Genomic DNA, 25,369 nt, shown 5'->3' on the forward strand with positions numbered 1-25,369 from the left:
TGAACAAAAACAGTATTTGTAAACTGCTGAATCCATAGAAATGTTTAAGTCTGTTAGACGACTGCATATATCACAAAACAGTTTCTCAGAGAGTTTCTTTCTAGTTTTTATATAAAGATATTTCCTATATTATCAAAGGCCTCAATGTGCTCTCAAATTTCCCTTTGCAGATACAGCAAAGAAAAAATGATTCTTAACTGCTGAATGGAAACAAAATTTTAATGCTGTGAGATCAATGCACACATCACAAAGCAGTTTCTCATAGTGCTTTTTTCCAGTTTTTATCTGAAGATATTTCTTTTTTCAACATAGGGCTCAATGTGCTCCCAAATATCCCTTTGCAGATTCTACCAAAACAGTGATTCCAAACTGCTGAAAGAAAAGAAAAGTTTAACTGTAGGAGATGAATGCACACATAATAAAGAGGTTTCCCATATAGCTTTCTTTTAGTTTTTATCCTGGGATATTTACTTATTCACCAGTGGCCTCAAAGAGTTCCAAAATGTGCATTCACAGAAGGGACTAAAACAGTGTTTCCAAACTGCTGAATGAACAGAAAGGTTTAACGTTAGGAGAAGAAGGGACACATCACACAACTTTTTCTCAGATAGATTCTTTCTAGTTTTTATCCTGGGATATTCACTTTTTCATCATTGGCTTCAAAGAGTTCTGAAATGATCATTCACAGAAAGTAGAAAAACAGTGTTTCAAAACAGATGAATCCAAAGGAAGCTTTAACTCTGAGATGAATGCACACATCACAAAGCAGTTACTCACAAAGCTTCTTTCTAGTTTTTATCTGAAGACATTTTTTTTTTCTACATAGGCCTCATGCGCTCCCAAATATCCCTTCACAGATTCTACTAAAACAGTGTTTCCATACGGCTGAATGAAAAGAAAAGTTTAGCTCTGTGAGATGAATGCACACGTCATAAAGCAGTTTCTCAGATAGCTTACTACTTGTTTTCCGCTGGGATATTCCCTTTTTCACCTTTGGCCTCAATGAGCTCCACAATGTCTACTTGCAGAATGGACAAAAAGAGTGTTTCCAAATTGCTGAATATTAAGAAAGTTTTAACTCTGTGAGATGAATGCACACATCACAAAGCAGTTTCTCAGAGAGATTGTTTCTAGTTTTTATCTGAAGATATTTCCTATTTCATCAAAGGCTGCAATGCGCTCCCAAATTTCCCTTCACAGATACTGCAAAACAATGACTCCAAACTGCTGAATGAAAGGAAAGTTTACCTCTAGTAGATGAATGCACACATCAAAAATGGGTTTCTCAGTTAGCTTCCTTCTAGTTTTATCCTGGGATATTAAGTTTTTCACCATCGGTCTCAATGAGTTACCAAGTGTCCATTCACAGAATGGACAGAAAAACAGTGTTTCCAAACTGCTGAAGTAAAAGAAAGGTTTAACTCTGTGAGATTAACGCACATATCACAAAGTAGTTTCTCATAAAGCTTCTTTCTAGTTTTTATCTGAAGATATTTCATTTTTCAACATAGGCTTCAAGGCACTCCCAAATATCCCTTTGCAGATCTACCAAAACAGTGTTTCCAAACTGCTGAATGAAAAAACAGCTTTAACTTTAGGAGAAAAATCACACATCATAAAGTGGTTTCTCAGATAGCTTCCTTCTACTTTTTGTCCTGGGATATTCACTTTTTCACCTTTGGGATCAATGAGTTAACAAATGTCCATTTGCAGAATGGACAAAAACAGTGTTTCCAAACTTCTGAATCCAAAGAAAAGTTTCACTCTGTGAGATGAATGCACAGATCACAAAGCAATTTCTCAGAAAGCTTCTTTCTAGTTTTCATCTGAATATATTTCCTTTTTCAGCATAGACCTCAATGTGTTCCCAAATGTCCCTTCACAGACTCTACCATAACAGTGTTTCTGAACTGCTGAATGAAAAGAAAAGTTTAACTCTGTGACATGAATGCACACATCACAAGGTGGTTTCTCAGATAGCTTCCTTCTAGTATTTATCCTGGGATATTTGCTTTTTCGCCACTGGCCTACAATGAGCTCCAAATTGTCCATTCACAGAATTCTGAAAAACGGTGTTTCCAAACTGCTGAATCCAAAGAAACAGTCAACTCTGTGAATTGAATGGACACATCACAAAGTGGTTTCTCAGAAACTTCTTTCTGGTTTTCATCTGAAGATATTTCCTATTTCATTAAATGCTTCAATGTGCTCCAAAATTTCCCTTGGCAGATACTGCAAAAACGGTGATTCCAAACTGCTGAATGAAAAGAACGTTTTAACTCTAGGATATGAATGCACACATCACAAAGAGGTTTATCAGATAGCTTCCTTCTAGTTTTTATGCTGGGATATTCGCTTTTGCACCAGTGTCCTCAATGAGTCCCAAAATGTGCATTTGCAAAATGGACAAATACAGTGTTTCCAAACAGCTGAATCAAAGAAATGTTTAACACTGTGAGATGAATGCACACAACATAGAGCAGTTTCTCAGAAAGCTTCTTTGTAGTTTTTATCAGAAGATATTTCCTTTTTCACCATAGGCCTCCATGGGCTCCCAAATATCCCTTCCCAGATTCTACCAACACAGTGTTTCCAAACTGTTGAATGAACAGAAAAGTTTATCTCTGCAAGATAAATGCACACATGACAACGCAGTTTCTCATAGAGCTTCCTTCTAGTATTTATCCTGGGATATTCACTTTTTGCCATTGGCCTAAAATCAGCCTCTAAATGTCCATTCGCAGAGTTGCCAAAAAAACTGTTTGCAAACTGCTGCATGCAAAGAAACAATCAACTCTGTGAGACGAATGCACACATCACAAAGCAGTTTCTCAGAAAGCTTCTTTCTAGTTTTTATCTGAAGATATTTCCTATTTCATCAAAATCCTCAATGTGTTCCCAAGTTTCCTTCTGCAGATACTGCAAAAACTGATTCCAAACTGTGGATGAAAAGAAAAGTTTAACTCTAGAAAATGAATGTGCACATCACAAAGTGGTTTGTCAGATAGCTTCCGTCTAGTTTTTATCCTGGGATATTCACTTTTTCATGAGAGGACTGAATGAATTCTCAAATTTCCATTCACAGAATGGCCAAAGACCGTGTTTCCAAACTGCTGAATTCAAAGAAACATTCAAATCTGTGAGGTGAATCACACATCACAAAGCAGTTTCTCAGAAAACTTCTTTCTAGTATTTATCTGAAGATATTTCCTATTTCATCAAAATCCTCAATGTGTTCCCAAGTTTCCTTCTGCAGATACTGCAAAAACTGATTCCAAACTGTGGATGAAAAGAAAAGTTTAACTCTAGAAGATGAATGTGCACATCACAAAGTGGTTTGTCAGATAGCTTCCGTCTAGTTTTTATCCTGGGATATTCACTTTTTCATGAGAGGACTGAATGAATTCTCAAATTTCCATTCACAGAATGGCCAAAGACCGTGTTTCCAAACTGCTGAATTCAAAGAAACATTCAAATCTTTGAGGTGAATCACACATCACAAAGCAGTTTCTCAGAAAACTTCTTTCTAGTATTTATCTGAAGATATTTCCTATTTCTTCAAAGTCCTCAATATGCTCCCAAATTTCCTTGCACAGGTACTGCAAAAACAGTGATTCCAAACTGATGAATGAAAAGAAAGTTTTAACTCTAGGAGATGAATGCACACATCACAAAGATGTTTCTCAGATATCTTCCTTCTAGTTTTTTTCTCAGATATTCACTTTTTTGCCAGTGGTGTCAAAGATTTCCCAAATGTCCACTTGCAGAATGGACAAAAACTGGGTTTCCAAACTGCTGAATCCAAAGAAAGGTTTAACTCTGTGAGATGAATGTACACGTCACATCACAAAGCAGTTTCTCAGAAATATTCTTTCTGGTTTTTATCTAAAGTTATTTCCTTTTTCACCATAGGTCTCAATGTGCTCCAAATATCCCTTCACAGATTCTACCAAAACAATGTTTCCATACTGCTGAATAAAAAGAAAGTTTTAGCTCTGCGAGATGAGTGCACACATCACAAAACTGTTGCTCAGATAGATTAATTCTAGTTTTTATCCTGGGATCTCTCCTTTTTCGCCTTTGGCCTTGATGAGCTCCCAAGTGACCATTTGCAAATGGACAAAAACAATGGTTACAAGCTGCTGATTCCAAAGAAATGTTTAACTCTGTGAGATGATTCCACACAGCACAATGCCGTTTCTCAGATAGTTTCTTTCTAGTACTTACCCTGGGATATTTGCTTTTTTGCCTTTGGCATCAATGAGCTCCCAAATGTCAATTAGCAGAATGGACAAAAACAGTGTTTCCAAACACTGCTGAATCTAAAGAAATATTTAAGCCAGTCAGATGAATGCACACATCAGAAAAAAGCAGTTTCTCAGAAAGTTTGTTTCTAGTTTTTATCTGAAGATATTTCCTATTTCATCAAAGGCCTCAATATGCTCCCAAATTTCCCTTCACAGATACAGCAAAAACAGTGATTCCAAACTGCTGAATGAAAATAAAGTTTTAACTCTAGGAGACGAATGCCCACATCCAAAGCAGTTTCTCAGATAGCTTCCTTCTAGTTTTTATCCTGCGATATTTGCTTTTTTGCCATTGGCTTCAGTGAGTTCCAAATGTCCATTTACAGTATGGACAAAAACAATTTTTACACACTGCTGAATAGAAAGAAAGGTTTAATTCTATGAGATGAATGCACCCATCACAAAGCAGATTCTCAGAATGCTTCTTTCAATTTTTTATCTGAAGATATTTCATTTTTCACAATAGGCTACAAAAGGCTCCCAAATATCCCATTGCAGATACTATCAAAACAGTGTTTCCAAACTGCTGAAAGAAAAGAAAGGTTTAACTACGTGAGATGAATGCACACATTGGAAAGCATTTTCAAAGAAAGATTCTTTCTAGTTTTTATCTGAAGATATTTCCTGTTTCAACATAGGCCTCAATGTGCTCCCAAATTGCACTTCGCAGACACTGCAAAAACAGTGATTCTAAACTGCTGAATGAACAGAAAGATTTAATTCTAGGAGATGAATGCACACATCACAAAGCCTTTTCTCAGATTGTTTTTATCCTGGGATAGTCCCTTTTTTGCCATTGGCCTCAAAGAGTTGTGAAATGTCCATTCACAGAATATACAAAAAAAGTGTGTCCAAAACTGCTGAATCCAAAGAAAGGTTTAACTCTGTCAGGTGAATGCACCCATCAGAAAGCAGTTTCTCAGAAAGCTTCTTTCTAGTTTTTATCTTAAGAGGTTTCCTTTTTCACCGTAGGCCTCAACGCACTCCCAAAAATACATTTACAGATTCAGCCAAAACAGTGTTTCCAAACTGTTGAATGAAAAGAAAGTTTTAACTCTGTGAGGTGAATGCACACATCACAAAGTGGTTTCTCAGAAAGCTTCCTTCTAGTTTTTATCCTGGGATATTCCATTTTTCGCCATTGGCCTCAAAAGTCTCCCAAATGTCCATTCACAGAATGGACAAAAACAGTGATTCTAAACTGCTGAATACAAAGAAACATTTAATTCTGTGAGATGACTTCACACATCACAAAGTTGTTTCTCAGAATTCTTCCTTATACTTTTTGTCTGAATATATTTTGTTTTTCACCATAGGCCTCAAAGTGCTCCCAAATATTCCATCACAGATACTACCAAAACAGTGCTTCCAAACTTCTGAATGAAAAGAGAGGTTTAACAGTGCGAGGGGAATTCACACATCACAGAGCAGTTTCTCAGATAGCTTCCTTCCAGGTTTTATCCTGGAATATTCCGTTTTTTGCCATTGGCCTCAATGAGCTCCCAAATGTCCATTCTGTGAATGGACAAAAACAGTATTTTCAAACTGCTGAATCCAAAGAATTGTTTAACTCTGTGAGATGAATTCACACATCAAAAAGTATTTTCTCCCAAAGTTTCTTTCTAGTTTTTATCTGAAGATATTTCCTTTTTCACCATAGGCTTCAATGCGCTCTGAAATTTCCCTTCACAGATTCTACCAAAACTGTTTCCAAACTGCTGAATGAAGAGAAAGGTTAAACTCTGCAAGAAAAATACGCACATCAAAAAGCACTTTCTCAGATAGTTTCTCTCTAGTGTTTATCCTGGGATATTCCCTGTTTTGCCGTTGGCCTCAAAGAGCTCCCAAAAGTCCATTCACAGAACGGGCAAAAACAGTGCTTCCAAACTGCTGAATGCAAAGAAACGTTTAACTCTGTGAGATGAATGCTCACATCATAAAGCAGTTTCTCAGAAAGATTGTTTCTGGTTTTTATTTCACGATATTTCCCTTTTCACTATAGTCCTCAATGCGCTCCGAATATCCCTTCACAGATTCTACCAAAACGGTGTTTCCAAACTAGTGAAAGAAAAGAAAGTTTTATCTCTGTGGGATGAATGTGCACATCACAAGTGGTTTCTCAGATAGCTTCCTTTTAGTTTTTATCCTTGGATATTCACTTTTTTGCCATTAGTCTCAATGAGTTCCCAAAAGTCCAACTACAGAATTGACAAAAACAGTGTTTCCAAACTGCTGAATACAAGGAAATGTTTAAGTCTGTGAGATGAATTCACACATCACAAAGCAGTTTCACAGAAGGTTTCTTTCTAGTTTTTATTGGAAGATATTTTGCAGTTCATCAAAGGCCTCATTGTGATCCCAAATTTCCACTCGTAGATACAACAAAAACAGTGATTCCAAACTGCTGAATAAAAAGAAAGGTTTATCTCTAGGAGACAAATGCACACATCACAAAGCGGTATTCCTGAAAGCTTCCTCCAATTTTTTTCCTGGGATATTCACTTTTTCCCCATTGACCTCAGTGAGTTCTCAATGTCCATTCACAATATAGACAAAAACAGTTTTTACAAATTGCTAAATCCAAAGAAAAGTTTAATTCTTGAGATGAATGCACACATCAGAAAGCAGTTTCTCATAAAACTTCTTCCTAGTTATTATCTTAAGATATTTCATTTTTCACCATCAGCCGCAGTTCACTCCAAATATCCCTCTGCAGATTCAACCAAAACAGTGTTTTCAGTCTGCTGAATGAGGAGGAAACTTTAACTCTGTGATATGAATTCACACATCACAAAGGGGTTGCTCAGATAGCTTCCTTCTGGTGTTTATCCTGGGATATTCCTTTTTTTGCAGCTGGACTCAATGAGCTCCCAAATATCCATTTGCAGAATGGACAAAATCAGTGTTCCTGAACTGCTGCATCCAAAGAAATAGTTAATTCTGTGAGATGAATGCACCCAACACAAAGCAGTTTCTGAGAAACTTTCTTTCCAGTTTTTATCTGAAGTTATTTCCTTTTTCACCATAGGTCTCAATACGCTCCCAAATTTCCCTTTGCAGATTCTACCAAAAGAGTGTTTCCAACTGCTGAATGAAAAGAAAGGTTTAAATCTGTGATTTGAATGCACACTTCAAAAAATGATTTCTCAGATAGCTTCCTTCTAGTTTTTATCCTGGGATATTCAATGTTTCACTATAGGCCTCAATGAGCTCCTAAATGTCCATTCTCAGAATGGTCAAAAACAGTGCTTCTCAACTGCTGAATGCAAAGAAACGTTTAACTCTGTGGGCTGAATCCTCACATCACAAAGCAGTTTCTCAGAAATATTCCTTCTAGTTTTTATCTGAAGGTATTTCCTTTTTCAATATAGGCCTCAAAGTGCTGAGAGATATCCCTTCATGGATTCTACCAAAACAGTGTTTCCAAACTGCTGGATGAAAAGAAATGTTTAACTTTTGCACATAAATGCACACATCATGGAGCAGTTTCTCAGGTACTTTCCTTCTAGTTTTTATCCTGGGATATTCCCTTTTTTGCCATTGGCCTCAGTGAGTTCCCAAATGTCCATTCACAGAAGTGACAAAAACAGTGTTTCCAAACAGATGAATCAAAGAAATGTTTAACTCTGTGAGTTCAATGCACACATCACAAAGCAATTTCTCAGAAAGCTGCTTTCTAGTTTTTATCTGAAGATATTTCCTATTTCATCACAGGCCTCAAAGCACTCCAAGATTTCCCTTCACAAATACTGCAAAAACAGAGATTCTAAACTGCTGAATGAAAAGAAAGGTTTATCTCTAGGAGTCAAATGCACACATCACAAAGCGGTATCTCAGATAGCTTACTTCTAGTTTTAATCCTGTAATATTAGTTTTTTCACCATTGGCCTCAATGAGTTCCCAAATGTCCATTGGAAAAATGGACAAAAACAGAGTTTCCCAAATGGTGAATCAAAAGAAAGTTTTAACTCTCTGAGATGAATGCAGACATCACAAAGCAGTTTCTCAGAAAGATTCTTTCTAGTTTTTGTCTGAAGATATTTTCTTTTTCACCGTAGGTCTCAATGCACTCCCAAATACCTCTTCACAGATTCTACAGACAGAGTGTTTCCAAACTGCTGAACGAAAAGAAAGGTTTAACTCTGCGAGATGAATGCACACATCACAAAGCAGTTTCTAAGATAGCTTCCTTCTGGTTTTTATCCTGGGATATTTGCTTTCTCACCATTGGTCTCAATGAGGTCCCAAATGTCCATTCACAGAATGGACAAAAACAGTGTTTCCAAACAGCTGACAAAAGAAAGTTTTAATTCTGTGAGATGAATGCACACATCACAAAGCAGTTTCTCAGAAAGCTTCTTTCCAGTTTTCTTCTGAAGGTATTTTATTTTTCACCATAGGTCTCAATGCACTCCCAAATGTCCCTTCGCAGTTTCAACAAAAACAGTGTTTATAAACTGATGAATGAAAGGAAAGGTTTAACTCTGCGTGATGAGTGCACAGTGGAAACACAGTTTTAGTCCACTCTGCAAATGGACTTTTGGGAGCTCATTAAGGTCAATGATAAAAAAGCAAAAATCCCAGGATAAAAATTACAAGGGAGCAATCTGAGAAACCACTAGGGATGTCTGCATTCATCTCGAAGAGTTAAAACTTTGTTTTCATTCAGCAGCTTGGAAACACTGTTTTTGTAGAATCTGTGAAGGGATATTTGGGAGCACATTGAGACCTATGTTAAGAAAGAATATTTCTTCAGATAAAAACTAGAAAGAAGCTTTCAGACACTGTTTTGTGATGTGTGCATTCATTTCACAGAGTTAAAATTTTCTTTTGATTCAGCAGTTTGGGAACACAGTTTTTGTCTATTCTGTGAATGGTAATTTGGGAGCACTTTCAGTCCAATGGCAAAAAAGAGAATAAACCAGGATAAAAACCAGAAGGAAACTATCTGAGAAACCACTTTGTGATGTGTGCATTGATCTCACTCAGTTAAAACTGTCTTTTTATTTAGGAGTTTGGAAACATTGTGTTTGTCCATGCTGCAAATAGACATTTAGGAGTTCATTGAGACCAATCACAAAAAGGTGAACATCCCAGTATAAAAACTAGAAGGAAACTATCTGAGAATCTGCTTTATAACGTGTGCATTCATCTCAAAGAGTTAAACCTTCCCTTTCATTCAGCCATTTGGAAACACTGTTTTTGCAGAATCTGTGAAAGGATATTTGGGAGTGCTTTGAGACCTATTGAGAAAAAGAAAATATGTTCAGATAAAAAGTAGAAGAGCTTTCTGAGAAACTGCTTTGTGATGTGCACAATCATCTCACAGCATTAAACCTTTCTTTTGATTCAGTAGTTTGGAAACACTATTTTTGTCCTTTCTGCAATTGGACATTCTGGAGCCCTTTGAGGCCAATGGCAAAAAAGTGACTATAGCAGGATAAAAACTAGAAGGAAGCTATCTGAGAAACTGCCTTGTGATGTGTGGATTCATCTCACAGAGTTAAATGTTTCTGTTCATTCACCCGTTGTGAAACATTGTATTTGTAGAATCCATGAAGGGACATTTGGGAGTGCAATGAGACATATAGTCAAAAAGGAGATATCTTCAGATAAAAACTAGAAAGAAGCTCTCTGAGACACTACTTTGTGATGTTTGCATTCATATCACAGAGTTAAAACTTCTTTTGATCAGAAGTTTGGAATCAATGTTTTTATGCATTCTGCCAATGGATACATGGGACCTCATTGAGGCCAATGGGGGAAAAGCGAACATACCAGGATAAAAACTAGAAGGAAGGTTTCTGAGAAACTGCTTTTCAATGTGTGCATTCAACTCGGAGAGTTAAACATTTCTTTTCATTCAGAAGATTGCAAACACTGTATCTGTAGAATCTGTGAAGGTATAACTAGGAGCACATTGATGCCTATGGTGATAAAGAGAATAACTTCAGATAAAAAATAGAAAGAAGCTTTCTCAGAAACTGCTTTGTGATGTGTGCATTCATCTCACAGAGTTAAACTTTTCTTTTCATTCAGCAGTTTGGAAACACTGTTTTTGTCCATTCTGTGAATGAACATTTGTGAGCTCATCGAGGCCAATGGCTAATAAGGGAATATCCCAGATTAAAAACTAGAATGAAGTTGTCTGAGAAACTGCTCTGTGATGTGTGCATTCATCTCACAGAGTTAAAACTTTCTTTTCTTTCAGCAGTTTGGAAAAACTGGTTTTTAGAATCTCCCTAGGGATATTTTGTAATGCGTTGAGGCCTATGGTGAAAAGAAAATATCTTCACATATAAACTAGAAAGAAGCTTTCAGTGAAACTGCTTTGTGATGAGTGCATTCATCTCACAGAGTTAAACATTTCTGTGATTCAGCAGTTTGGAAAACTCTTTTGTCCATTCTATAAATGGACGTTTGTAAGCTCATTGAGTCCAATTGCAGAAAAGTGAATATCCCAGGAAAAAAACTGAAGGAAGCTATCTGAGAAACTGCTTTGTGATGTGTACATTCATCTCGCAGATTTAAACCTTTCTTTTGATTCTGAAGTTTGGAAGCCCTGTTTTTGTCCATTCTGGGAATGGACAGTTGGGATGTTATTGAGTCCAAAGGTGAAAAAGCGAATATCCCAGGATAAAAACTAGAAGGAATCTATCTGAGAAATTGCTATGTGATGTGTGATTTCAACTCACAGACTTAAACCTTCCTTTTGGTTCAGCAGTTTGGAAACACTGTTTTTCTCCATCCTGTGAAAGAACATTTGGGAGTTCATTGAGGCCAATGTTGAAGAAGTGAATATCCCAGGATAAAAACTAGAAGGAAGCTATCTGAATAACCACTTTGTGATGTGTGCATTCCTCTTGCTAAATTAAACCTTTCCTTTCATTCCACACTTTGGAAACACTGTTTTTGTAATATCTTTGAATGGATATTTGGGAGTGCATGGATGCCCATGGAGAAGAAGAAAATATCTTCAGATAAAAATTAGAAAGAAGCATTCTGAGAAACTGCTTTGAGAAGTGTACTTTCATCTCAAAGAGCTAAACCTTTCTTTTGATTCAGCAGTTTGTAAACACTCTTTTTGTGGAATCTTTGAAAAGATGTTTCAGAGTGCATTGAGGCCTATGGTCATAAAAAGTATCCTCAGATAAAAACTCATTAACCTTTCTTTTGATTCAGCCGTTTGGAAAAACAGTTTTCATCCTTTCTCTGAATGGACATTTTGTAGTGCATGGAGGCCAATGGTGACAAAGTGAATATCACGGGATAACAACTAAAAGGAAGTTATCTGAGAAACTTCTTTGTGATGTGTGCATTCATCTCACCAAGTGAAACATTTCTTTTCATTCAGCAGTTTGGCAACACTGTTTTTTACAATCTGTGAAGGGATACTTTGGAGTGCATTGAGTACTACGATGAAAAAGAAAATATTTTCAGATAAAAACTAGAAAGAACTTTTCTGAGAAACTTTTGTGGTGTGTGCTTTCATCTCACAGAGTTAAACCTTTCTTTTGATTCGGCAGTTTGCAAGCACTGCTTATCTCCATTCAGTTAAATGAGATTTGGGAGCTCTTTGAGGCCAATGGCAAAAAGGCAAATATCTCAGGATAAAAGTTAGAAGGAAGCTATCTGAATAACTGATCTGTGGTGTGTGCATTCCTCTTTTAGAGTTAAACCTTTCCTTTCACTAAGCTCTTTGGAACTACTGTTTTTGTGGAATCTGTGAAGGGATATTTGGAAGCGCATTGAAGCCTATGGTGAAAAAGAAAACATCTTCAGATAAAAACAAGATGGAAGCTTTCTGAGAAACTGCTTTGTGATGTGTGAATTCATCTCACAGAGTTAAAACTTTCTTTTGATTCAGCACTTTTCAAACACTGTTTTTGCCCATTCTGCGAATGGACATTTGGGAGCTCACTGAGGCCAATGGTGAAAAAGCGAATATTGCAGGATAAATACTAGAAGAAAGCTATCTGGGAAACCGTTTTGTGATGGGTGCATTCATCTTGCAGAGATAAAACTTTCTTTTCACTCAGCAGTTTGGAAACACTTTGTTTGTAGTATCTGTGAAGGTATATTCGGGAGCACATTGAGGCCTAACATGAGAAAGAAAATATATTCAGATAAAAACTAGAAAGAAACTTTGTAAGAAACTATTTTGTGATGTGTGCATGCATCTCACATAGTTTAACCCTTCTTTTGATTCAGCAGTTTTGAAACACTGTTTTTACCCATTCTGCAAGTGGACATTTGGGAGCTTATTTATGCTGATGGCAAAAATATAAATATCCAAGAATAAAAACTAGAAGGAATCTATCTGAGGAACTGCTTTGTTATGTGTGCTTTCATCTCACAGAGATTAACATTTCTTTGGATTCAGCAGTTTGGACACATAGTTTTTGTAGAATCTGTGATGGGATATTTGGGAGCCCATTGTGGCCTATGGTAAAAAATGTTATATCTTCAGATAAAACTAGAAAGAAGCTTTCTGAGAAACTGAACTTTGATGTGTGCATTCATCGCACAAAGTTTAACTTTTCTTTTGATTCTGCAGTTTGGAAACACTGTGTTTGTCCATTCTATGAATGGACATTTGGGAGCTCTTTGAGGACAAGGGTGAAAAAGTGAATATCCCAGGATAAAAACTAGAAGTAATCTATCTGACAAACTGCCTTGTGATATGTGCATTCATCTCACAGAGTTAAAGCTTTCTTTTTATTCAGTAGTTTGGAAACACTGTTTTCATAAAATCTGCAAAGGGGCATTTTGTGTCACTTTCAAGCTTATAGCAGAAAAGAAAATATCTTCAGATAAAAACTAGAAAGAAGCTTTCTGAGAAAGTGGTTTGTGATGTGTACATTCATCTCACAGAATTGAAACTTTGTTTTGATTCAGCAGTTTGGAAACACTTTTTTTGTCCACTCTGGGAATGGACATTAGGGAGATTACTGAGGCCCATGCCAAAAAAAGTAAACATCCTGTGATAAAAACTAGAAGAAAGCTATACGAGAAATGGCTTTGTGATCACCGAGTGAAACCTTTCTTTTCATTCAGCAATTTGGATACACTGTTTTTGTTGAATCTGCAAAGGGAAATTTTGGAGTTCATTTAGTAATACAGACAAAAATAAAATACATTTAGATAAAAAATGGAAAGCTTTCTGAGAAACTCTTTTGTGATGTGTGAATTCACCTCACAGAGTTAAACTTTTCTTTTGATTCAGCAGTTTGCAACAACAGTTTTTCTCTTTTCAGTTAAAGGACATCTGGGAGCTCATTGAGGCCAATGGCAAAAAAGTGAATAACCCAGGATAGAAACTAGAAGGAAGCTAACTGAATATCCCTTTGTGATGTGTACATTCCTCTGGCAGAGTTAAACGTTTATTTTCATTCAGCCCTTTGGAAAGACTCTTTTTGCAGAATCTGAGAAAGGATATTTGGGGGTTCAATGAGGCCTATGGTGAAAAAGAAAATCTCTTCAGATAAAACTAGAAAGAAGCTTTCTGAGAAACTGCTTTGTGATGTGTGCATTCATTTCACAGAGTTTAACCTTTCTTTTGATTCAGCAGTTTGGAAACACTATTTTTGCCCATTCTGTGAATGGACATTTGGGAACTCATAGAGGCCAATGTTGAAAAAGGGAATATCCCAGGATAAAAACTAGAAGAAACTTATCTGGAAAACTGCTTTGTAAGGCAAGCATTCACCTCACAGAGTTAAACCTTTCTTTTCATTCAGCAGTTTGGAAACACTGTTTTTGTGGGATCTGAGAAGGGATATTTGGGAGTGCATTGAAGCCAACTGGGAAAAAGCGAATATGCCAGCATAAAAACTAGACGGAAGCTATCTAAGAAACTGTTTTGTTATGTGTGCATTCATCTCACAGAGTTAAAATTTTCTTTTCATTCAGCAGTTTGGAAACACTGTTTTTGTACTATCTGTGAAGGGATATTTGGGAGTGCATTGAGGCCTAATGTGGAAATGAAAATATCTTCAGATAAAAATTAGAAAGAAGCATTCTGAGAAACTGCATTGTGATGTGTGCATTCATTTCTCAGAGATAAACCTTTCCTTTGATTCAGCAGTTTGAAAACACTGTTTTTCAGAACCAAAGACAAAAACCACATGATTATCTCAATAGATGCAGAAAAGGTCTTTGACAAAATTCAACGTTTCATGCTAAAAACTCTCAATAAATTAGGTATTGATGGGACATATCTCCAAATAATAAGAGCTATCTATGACAAACCCACAGCCAATATCATACTGAATGGACAAAAACTGGAAGCATTCCCTTTGAAAACTGGCACAAGACAGGGATGCCCTCTCTTACCACTCCTATTCAACATAGTGTTGGAAGTTCTGGCCAGGGCAATTAGGCAGGAGAAGGAAATAATGGGTATTCAATTAGGAAAAAAGGAAGTCAAATTGTCCCTGTTTGCAGATGACATGATTGTATATCTAGAAAACCCCATTGTCTCAGCCCAAAATATCCTTAAGCTGATAAGCAACTTCAGCAAAGTTACAGGATACAAAATCAATGTACAAAAATCACAAGCATTCCTATACACCAATAACAGACAGACAGAGAGCCAAATCATGAGTGAACTCCCATTCACAATTGCTTCAAAGAGAATAAAATACCTAGGAATCAAACTTACAAGGGATGTGAAGGACCTCTTCAAGGAGAACTACAAACCACTGCTCAACGAAATAAAAGAAGGTACAAACAAATGGAAGAACATTCCATGCTCATGGGTAGGAAGAATCAATATCATAAAAATGGCCATCCTTCCCAAGGTAATTTATAGATTCAATGCCATCCCCATCAAGCTACCAATGACTTTCTTCACAGAATTGGAAAAAACTACTTTAAAGTTCATATGGAACCACAAAAGAGCCCGCATCGCTAAGTCAATCCTAAGCCAAAAGAACAAAGCTGGAGGCATCAAGCTATCTGACTTCAAACTATACTACAAGGCTACAGTAACCAAAACAGCATGGTACTGGTACCAAAACAGAGATATAGATCAATGGAATAGAACAGAGCCCTCAGAAATAATGCCGCATATCTACAACTATCAGATCTTTGACAAACCTGAGAAAAACAAGCAATGGGGAAAGGATTCCCTATTTAATAAATGGTGCTGGGAAAGCTGGCTAGCCAAATGTAGAAAGCTGAAACTGGAAGCTTTCCTTACAGCTTATACAAAAATTAAATCAAAATGGATTAAAGAATTAAACGTTAGACCAAAAACCATAAAAACCCTAGAAGAAAACCTAGACATTACCATTCAGGACATAGGCATGGACAAGGACTTCACGTCTAAAACATCAAAAGCAATGGCAACAAAAGCCAAAATTGACAAATGGGATCTCATTAAACTAAAGAGCTTCTGCACTGCAAAAGAAATTACCATCAGAGTGAACAGGCAACCTACAAAATGGGAGAAAATTTTTGCAACCTACTCATCTGACAAAGGACTAATATCCAGAATCTACAATGAACTCAAACAAATTTACAAGAAAAAAAAAAACCCATCAAAAAGTGGGCGAAGGACATGAACAGACACTTCTCAAAAGAAGACATTTATGCAGCCAAAACACACATGAAAAAATGCTCACCATCACTGGCCATCAGAGAAATGCAAATCAAAACCACAATGAGATACCATCTCACACCAGTTAGAATGGCGATCATTAAAAAGTCAGGAAACAACAGGTTCTGGAGAGAATGTGGAGAAATAGGAACACTTTTCCACTGTTGGTGGGACTGTAAACTAGTTCAACCATTGTGGAAGTCAGTGTGGCGATTCCTCAAGGTTCAAGAACTAGAAATACCATTTGACCCAGCCATCCCATTACTGGGTATATACCCAAAGGACTATAAATCATGCTGCTATAAAGAAACATGCAAAAATATGTTTATTGTGGCACTATTCACAATAGCAAAGACTTGGAACCAACCCAAATGTCCAACAATGATAGACTGGATTAAGAAAATGTGGTACATATACACCATGGATTACTATGCAGCCATAAAAAATGATGAGTTCATGTCCTTTGTAGGGACATGGATGAAATTGGAATTCCTCATTCTCAGTAAACTATCACAAGAACAAAAAACCAAACACCACATATTCTCACTCATAGATGGGAATTGAACAATGAGAACACATGGGCAGAGGAAGGGGAATATCACACTCTGGGGACTGTTGTGGGGTGGTGGGAGGGGGAGGGTAGCTTTAGGAGATATACCTAATGCTAAATGACGAGTTAATGGGTGCAGCACACCAGCATGGCACATGTATACATTTGTAACTTACCTACACATTATACACATGTACCCTAAAACTTAAAGTATAATAATAATAAAATAAAATAAAATAAAAAGAAAACACTGTTTTTGTCCATTCTGTGATGGACATTTGGGAGTTCATTGAGGCCAATGGGGAAAAAGCAAATATCCCAGGATAAAAACTGGAAGGAAGCTATCTGAGAAAATGCTCTCTGATGTTTGTATTCTACTCGGAGAGTTAATCCTTTTTTTTTTCCATTCAGCAGTATGGAAACACTGTTTTTGTAGAATCTGTGAAGGGATATTTGGGGGTGCATTGAGGCCTACTGTGAAATACAAAGTATCTTCAGATAGAAACTACAAAGAAGCTTTCTGAGAAATTGCTTTGGGATGTGCGCATTCATCTGACCGAGTTAAAGTTTTCTTTTGATTCAGCTGTTTAGAAACACTGTTTTTGTCCATTCTGCAAATGGACACTTGGGAGCTCATTGAGGCCAATCTCAAAAAAGATAATATCCCAGGAAAAAAACTAGTAGAAACCTATCTGGGAAACTGCTTGTGATGTTTGCATTCATCTGACAGAGTTAAAGTTTTCTTTTGATTTAGCTGTTCAAAAACAGTTTTTGTCCATTTTGTGAATGGACATTTGGGAGTTCATTGAGATCAATGGTGAAAAAGTGAATATCCCAGGACAAAAACTAGAAGGAAGTTATCTGAGAAACTTATTTGTGATGTGTGCATTCACCTCAAAGAGTTAAAAGGTTCTTTTGATTCAGAAGGCTGGAAACACTGTTTTTGTCCATTCTGCAATTGGATATTTGGAAGCTCATTGAGGCCAATGGCAAAAAAGTGAATATCCCAGAATAAAAACTAGAAGGAAGCTATCTGACAAACCGATTTGTGAGGTGTGCATTTATCTGACAGAGTTAAACCTTTCTTTTCAGTCAGCAGTTTGGAAACACTGTTTTTTCAGAATCTGCAAAGAGATATTTGGCAGTGCATTGAGGCCTATGGTGAAAAATAAAATAACTTGTGAACAAAAGTAGAAAGATGCTTTTGAGAAACTGCTTTGTGATATGTGCATTTATCTCACAGAGTTAAAGCTTTCTTTTGATTGAGCACTATGGACATTGTGTTTTTGAACATTCTGTGAATGGACATTTCAGAACTCACAGAGGCCTGTGACAAAAAAACAGATATCAAAGGATAAAAACTGGAATGAATCTGTCTGAGAAACTGCTTTGTGATGTGTGCATTCATCTCACATATTTAAACCTTAGTTTTCATTCAGCATTTTGGAAAGAGTGTTTTTTTCGAATCTGTGAAGGGATATTTGGAAGTGCAATGAGGCATAAGATGAAAAAGAAAGTATGTTTAGATACAAACAAGAAAGTAGGTTTCAGAGAAACTGCACTCTGATGTGTGTATTCACCTCAGGGTGTTTATCCTTTGTTTTAATTCAGCAGTTTGGAAACACAGTTTTTGTTTATTCTAAGAATGGACAATTGGGATCTCATGGAGGCCAATGGTGAAAAAGCAAATATCTCAGGATAAAAACTAGAAGGAAACTATCTGAGAAACCACTTTGTGATGTGTGCATTCATCTTGCACTTAAACCTTTCTTTTCATTTGGCAGTTTGGAAAAAATGTTTTTGTTGAATCTGTGAAGGGATATTTGGGAGTGTATTGAGGCCTATGTTGAAAAAGAAATTATCTTCAGATAAAAAATAGAAAGAAACTTTCTGAGAATCTGCTCTGTCATGTTTGCATTCATCTCACAGAGTTAAAACTTTCTTTTGATTGCACAGTTTGGAAAAAGTGCTTTTGTCGATTCAGCAAACAGACATTTGAGAGCTGATGGAGGCCAATGGGGAAAAAGAGAACACTCCAGGGTAAAAAATAGAAGGAGGGTATCTGGAAAACCTTTTTGTCGTGTGTGCATTACTCTTGCAGAGTTAAACCTTTGTTTTCACTCAGCAGTCCTGAAACACCATTTTTGTAGAATCTTCGAAGGGATATTTTGGAGTGCATTGAGGCCTATGCTGAAAAACAAAATATCTTCAGATAAAAAGTTGAAAGGAGCTTTCTGAGAAACTGCTTTTTGATGTGTGCATTCATTTCACAGAGTTAAAACTTTCTTTTGACTGAGAAGTTTGGAAACAGTGTTTTTGAACATTCTTCAGATGGACATTTGCAAGTTCATTGAGGTGAATGGCAAAAAACTGAATATCCCAGGATGAAAAGCAGAAGGAAGATATATGAGAAAGAGATTTATGATGTGTGCATTCATCTCAGCAAGTTAAACCTTTCTATATCTTCAGCTGTTTGGAAACACTATTTTTGTAGATTCTGTGGAGAAATGTTTGGGTTCACATTGAGGCCTATGGTGAAAAAGAAAATATCTTTTTAAAAAAGAAAATAAATAAGAAATAAATAAAATAAAATAAAATAAATAAAATAAAATAAAATAAATAAAATAAAATAGAAAAAATAAAATAAAATAAAATAAAAAAGAAAACAAAAAAGAAAATAAATTAAAAAAAGAAAAAAATAAATAAAAAAGAAAATATTTTTTTCAAAAATATCTTTTTGAAAAAGAAAATAAATACTAGAAAGAAAGTTTTTGAGAAACCGCTTTGTGATGTGAACATTGATCTCATAGAATTAAACTTTTCATTTGATTTGACAGTTTGGAACACTGTTTTTGTACATTCTGTTAATTGACAATTAGGAGCTCATGGAGGCCAAGAGCAAAAAAGTGAATATTGCAGGATAAAAACTGGAAGGAAGCTATCTGAAAAAATGCTTTCTGATGTGTGCATTCATCTCGCTGATTTAAACCTTTTTTTTCATTCAGCAGTTTGGAGAAACTGTTTTTGTTGAATATGTGAAAAGATATTTTGGAGTGCATTGACACCTATGGTGGAAAAGATATTGTCTTCAAATAAAAACTAGAAAGAAAGTTTCTGAGAAACTGCTTTGTGACGTTTGCATTCATCTTACAGAGTTAAACCTTTCTTTTGATTCCACAGTTTGGAAAAATTCCTTCTGCCCATTCTGCGAATGGACATTTGGGAGCTTACAGAGGTCAATGGCAGAAACGTGAATATTCCACAATAAAAACTAGAAGGAAGCTATCTGAGAAACCTCTTTGGAATTTGGGCATTCATCTCACCGACTTAAACCTTTCTTTTCATTCAGCAGTTTAGAAACACTGTTTTTGGAGAATCTGCATCAGGATATTTGGGAGCATATTGAGGCCTGTGGTCAAAAAGAAAATATCTTCAGATATAAACAAGAAAAATCCTCTCTGAGAAACTGCTTTGTGATGTGTGCATTCATCTCACAGAATTAAAGCTGTCTTTCAATTCAGCGGTTTGGAAACACTGTTTTTGTCCATTCTGCAAATGAACATTTGGGAGCTCATTGAGGCCAATAGCAAAAATTCGAATATCCCTGGATAAAAACTAGAATGAAGCTATATGAGAAACCGCTTTGTGATGTGTGCATATGTCTCACAGAGTTAAACATTTCTTTTCATTCAGCAGTTTTGAGACACTGTTTTTGGTAGAATATTCAAAGGGATATTTGGGAGTGCTTGGAGGCCCATGGTGAAAAAGAATGTATCTTCAGATAAAAACTAGAAAGAAGGCTTCTGAGAAACTGGTTTGTGATGTGTGTTTTCATCTCAAAGAGATAAAGCTTTCTTTTGATTCAGCAGTTTGTAAACACTCTTTTTGTAGAATCTTTGAAAAGATATTAAGGAATGCATTGAGGCCAACGGTGAAAAAAATATGTTCAGATAAAAACTAGAAAGAAGCTGTCTGAGAAACTGATTTGTGTTGTGTGCATTCATGTCACAGAGCTTAACTTTTCTTTTGATTCAGCAGTTTGGAAAAACTGTTTTCGTCCATTCTGTGAATGGATATTTCGGAGCTCCTTGAGGACAATGAAAAAATGTGAACATCTCAGGATAAAAACAAGAAGGAGTCTATCTGACAAACTGCTTTGTGATGTGTGCATTCATCTCAGAGAGGTAAACCTTTCTTTTTGTTCAGTAGTTTGGAAACACTGTTTTTGTAAAATCTGTGAAGGGATATTTGGGAATACTTTGAGGCTTATGGTAGAAAAGAAAATATCTTCAGATAAAAACTAGAAAGAAGCTTTCTGATAAACCGGTTTGTGATGTGTACATTCATCTCACAGAGTCGAAACTTTCTTTTGATTTAGCAGTTTGGAAAAACTGTTTCCCTCCATTCTGAGAATGCACATTTGGGATCACATTGAGGCCAAAGCTGAACAAGTGAATATCCCTGGAAAACAACTAGAAGGAAGCAATCTGAGAAACCACTTTGTGATGTGTGCATTCATCTCACTGAGTGAAACCTTTTTTTTCAATCAGCAGTTTGGAAACACTGTTTTTGTAGAATCTGTGAAGGGATATTTTGGAGTGCATTGAGTACTATGGTAAAAATAAAATATCATTAGATAAATAATAGAAACAAGCTTCCTGAGAAACTGTTTTGTAATGTGTGCATTCATCTCACAAAGTTAAACCTTTCTTTTGATTCAGCAGTTTGCCACCACTGTTTTTATGCATTCAGTTAAAGGACATTTGGGGGCTCACTGAGGCCAATGGCAGAAAAGTGAATATCTAGGGATAAAAACTAGAAGGAAGATACCTGAATAATAGCTTTGTGTTGTGTGCATTCTTTTTGCAGAATTAAACCTTTCTTTTCATTAAGTACTTTGGAAACAGTCTTTTTGTAAAATCTCCAAAGGGATATTTCTGAGTGCATTGAGGCCTATGGTGAAAAAGGAAACATCTTCAGATAAAAACTAAAAAGAAGCTTTCTGAGAAACTGTTTTGTGATGTATGCATTCATCTCAGCGAACTAAACGTTTCTTTGGATTCAGCAGTTTGGAAACACTGTTTTTGTCCATTCTGCAAATGAACATTTGGGAACTCACTGAAGCCAATAGGGAAAATGTGAATATCCCAGTATAAAAACAAGAAGGAAGCTATCTGAGAAACCGCATTGTGATATATGCGTTCATCTCACAGAGTTAAATTTACTTTCCAATCAGCAGTTTGGAAACACTGTTTTGGTAGGATCTTTGAAGTTATATTTGAGAGCGCATTGAGGCCTATGGTGAAAAAGGAAATATGTACAGACAAAAACTAGAAAGTAGCTTTCTGAGCAACTCCTTTGGGACGTGTACATTCATCTCACAGAGTTGAACGTTTCTGTGGATTCAACAGTTTGGAAACAGTGTTTTTGTCCATTCTGTGAATCGACATTTAGGAATTGATTGAGGCCAATGGCAAAAAAAAGAAATATCCCATAATAAACACTAGAAGGAAGCTTTGTGAGAAACCACTTGGTGATGTGTACATTCATCTCACAGAGTTAAGCTTTTCTTTTCATTCAGCACTTTGGGAAATCTCTATTGGAAGAATGTGCGATGGGATATTTGGGAGTACGTTGAGGCCTATGGTGAAAACCAAAATATTTTCAGATAAAAACTAGAAAAAAGCATTCTGAAAAACTACTTTGTTAGGTGTGTTTTTATCTCACAGAGTTAAAATTTTCTTTGGATTCAGCAGTTTGGAAACAGTTTTTCTCCATTCTGCAAATGGACGTTTGTTAACCCATTGAGGTCAATGGTGAAAAACCGAATATTCCAGGATAAAAACTAGAAGGAATCTAACTGAGAAACCACTTTGTAATGTCCACATTCATCTCCTGGAGTTAAACCTTTGTTTTCATTGAACATTTTGGAATCACAGTTTTTGCAGTAACTGCTTTGTGATGTTTGCATTCACCTCACAGAGTTAAACGTTTCTTTGGTTTCACCTGTTTGGAAACACTGTCTTGGTTGAATCTGTGAAGGGATATTTGGGAGTGCATTGAAGCCTGTATTAAAAAAGGAAATATCTTCAGATAAAATCTAGATATTTTATCTAGAAAACTGCTTTGTGGTGTCTGCATTCATCTCACAGAGTTAAATGTTTCTTTGGATTCAGCAGTTTTGAAATACTGTTTTTGTCTATTCTGCAAATAGACATTTTGTAGTTAATTGAAGCCAATGGCAAAAAAGGAAATATCCAAGGATAAATACTAGAAAGAAGCAGTCTGAGAAATCGCCAAGTGATGCGTGCATTCATCTCACAGAGTTGTTAAACTATTCTTTTCATTCAGCAACTTGGAAACACTGTTTTGGTAGAATATGCGAAGGGATATTTTGGAGCGCATTGAGGTCTAGGGTGAAAAAGGAATTATCTTCAGATAAAAACTAGAAAGAAGCTTTCTGAGAAATTGCTTTGTGGTGTGTGCATTCATCTGACAGGGTTAAACCTTTCTTTGGATTCAGCAGTTTGGAAACACTGTTTTTGTCCATTCTGTGAATGGACATTTGGGAGTTCATTGAGGCCAAAGGAGAAAAAGAGAATATCACATAATAAAAACTAGAAGGAAGCTATCTGAGAGGCTGCTTTGTGATGTGTGTATTCATCTCACAGAGTTAAAACTTCCCTTTCATTCAGTAGTTTGGAAACACCATTTTGGTACAATCTGCGAACAGATATTTGGGTGCTCATTGAAGCCTATGGTGAAAAATGAAATATCTTCAGATAAAAACTACAAAGAAGCTTTCTGAGAAACTGCTTTGGATGTTTGCATTGATCTCAGAGAGTTAAAGCTTTTTTTGTATTCAGCAGTTTGGAAAAACGGTTTTTGTCCACCCTGTGAATGGACATTTGGGATCTCATTAAGGCCAATGGTGGAAAAGCAAATATTCCAGGATAAAAACTAGAAGAAAGCTATCTGAGAAACCACCTTGTGATGTGTGCATTCAACTCCTAAAGTGAAACCTTTCTTTTCATTCAGCACTTTGGAAACACTGTTTTCATAGAATATGTGAAGGGATATTTGGGAGAGCTAGAGGCATACAGTGGAAAATGAAATATCTTCAGATAAAAACTAGAAAGATGCACTCTGAGAAACTGCTTTGTGATGTGTGCATTCAATTCAGAGTGTTAAGTCTTTCTTTGGATTCAGCTGTTTTTTGAACATTGTTTTTGTCCATTCTGTGAATGGATATTTTTTAACTCATTGAGGCCAATGGAGAAAAAGTGAATATCCCAGGATAAAAACTAGAAAGATCTATCTGAGAAACCACATTGTGATGTGTGCGTTTATCTCACAGAGTTAAACGTTTCTTTGGATTCAGTGGTTTGGAAACAGTGTCTTTGTCCACTCTGTGAAAAGACATTTGGGAGCTCTTTGAAGCCAATGATGAAAAAGCAAATATCCCAGGATAAACAATAGAAGAAAGCTATTTGAGAAACCGCATTGTGATGTGTGCATTCGACTCCTAGACTTAAATATTTATTTTCCTTCAGCAGTTTGGAATCACCATGTTTGCAGTATCTGTGAAGGGAAATTTGAGAGCACATTGAGGCCTTTGATGAAATAGGAAACATCTTCAGATAAAAATTAGAAAGATGCTTTCTGAGAAGCTGCTTTGTGATGTGTGCATTCATCTCACAGAGTTAACTGTTTCCCCTGATTCAGCAGTTAGGAAACACTGTTTTTGTCCATTCTGTGAATGGACATTTGGGAGCTATTTAAGGCCGGTGGCAAAAAAGTGAATATCCCAGGATAAACAGTAGAAGAAAGGTTTCTGAGAAACTGCTTTGTGATGTGTGCATTCATCTCACAGAGTTAAACCTTTTTATGGATTCAGCAATTTAAAAACACTGTATTCGTCCATTCTGCAAATGTACAATGTGAGCTCAGAGAGGTGAAAAACTGAATATCCCAAGATAAAAACGAGAAGGAATCTATCTGAGAAACTGCATTGTGATGTGTCCATTCATCTTGCAGAGTTAAACCTTTCTTTTTATTCAGCAGTTTGGAAACACTGTTTTTGTAGAATCTTTGAATGGATATTTGGGAGCAATTTGAGGTGTATGGTGAAAAAGAAAGTATGTTCAGATAAAAACTAGAAAGAAGCATTCTGACAAACTTCTTTTGGATGTGGGCTTTCATCTCACAGAGTTAAACCTTTCCTTTGATTCAGCAGTTTGGAAACACTGTTTTTGTCCATTCTGTGAATGGACATTTGGGAGCTATTTGAGGTGAATGGCTAAAAAGAGAATGTCCCAGGATAATAACTAGAAGGAAGCTATCTAAGAAACCTCTTTGTGGGCTGTGCATTCATCTTGCAGAGTTAAACTTTTGTTTTCACTTAGCAGTTTGGAAACACTCTTTTTGTAGTATGTTGGAAGGAATATTTGTGAGCCCACTGGGTCCCATGGTGAAAAAGAAAATATATTCAGATAGAAACTAGAAGGCAAATTTCTGAGAAAATGCTTGTGATGTGTGCATTCATCTCACTGAGTTAAACCTTTCTTTTGATCCAGCAGTTTGGAAACAATGTTTTTATGCATTCTGCAAATGGACATTTTGGAGCTCGTTGAGGCCAGTGGTGAAAAAGTGAATATCCCAGGATAAAAACTAGAAGGAAGCTATCTGAGAAACGGCTCTGTGGTGTGTGCATTCATCTTGCAGAGTTTAACCTTTCTTTTCATTCAGCAGTTTGGAAACACAGTTCTTGTAGAATCTGCAAAGAGATATTTGGGAGCACATTGCAGCCTACAGTGAAAAAGAAAACATCTTCAGTTAAAAACTAGAAAGAAGCTTTCTGAGAAACTGCTTTTTTGTCTGTGCATTCATCTCTGTTTTTTTTTTTTTTTT

The sequence above is a fragment of the Pongo pygmaeus genome, chromosome 1 (assembly GCF_028885625.2).
Source record: "Pongo pygmaeus isolate AG05252 chromosome 1, NHGRI_mPonPyg2-v2.0_pri, whole genome shotgun sequence".
NCBI classification, from domain to species: Eukaryota; Metazoa; Chordata; class Mammalia; order Primates; family Hominidae; genus Pongo; species Pongo pygmaeus.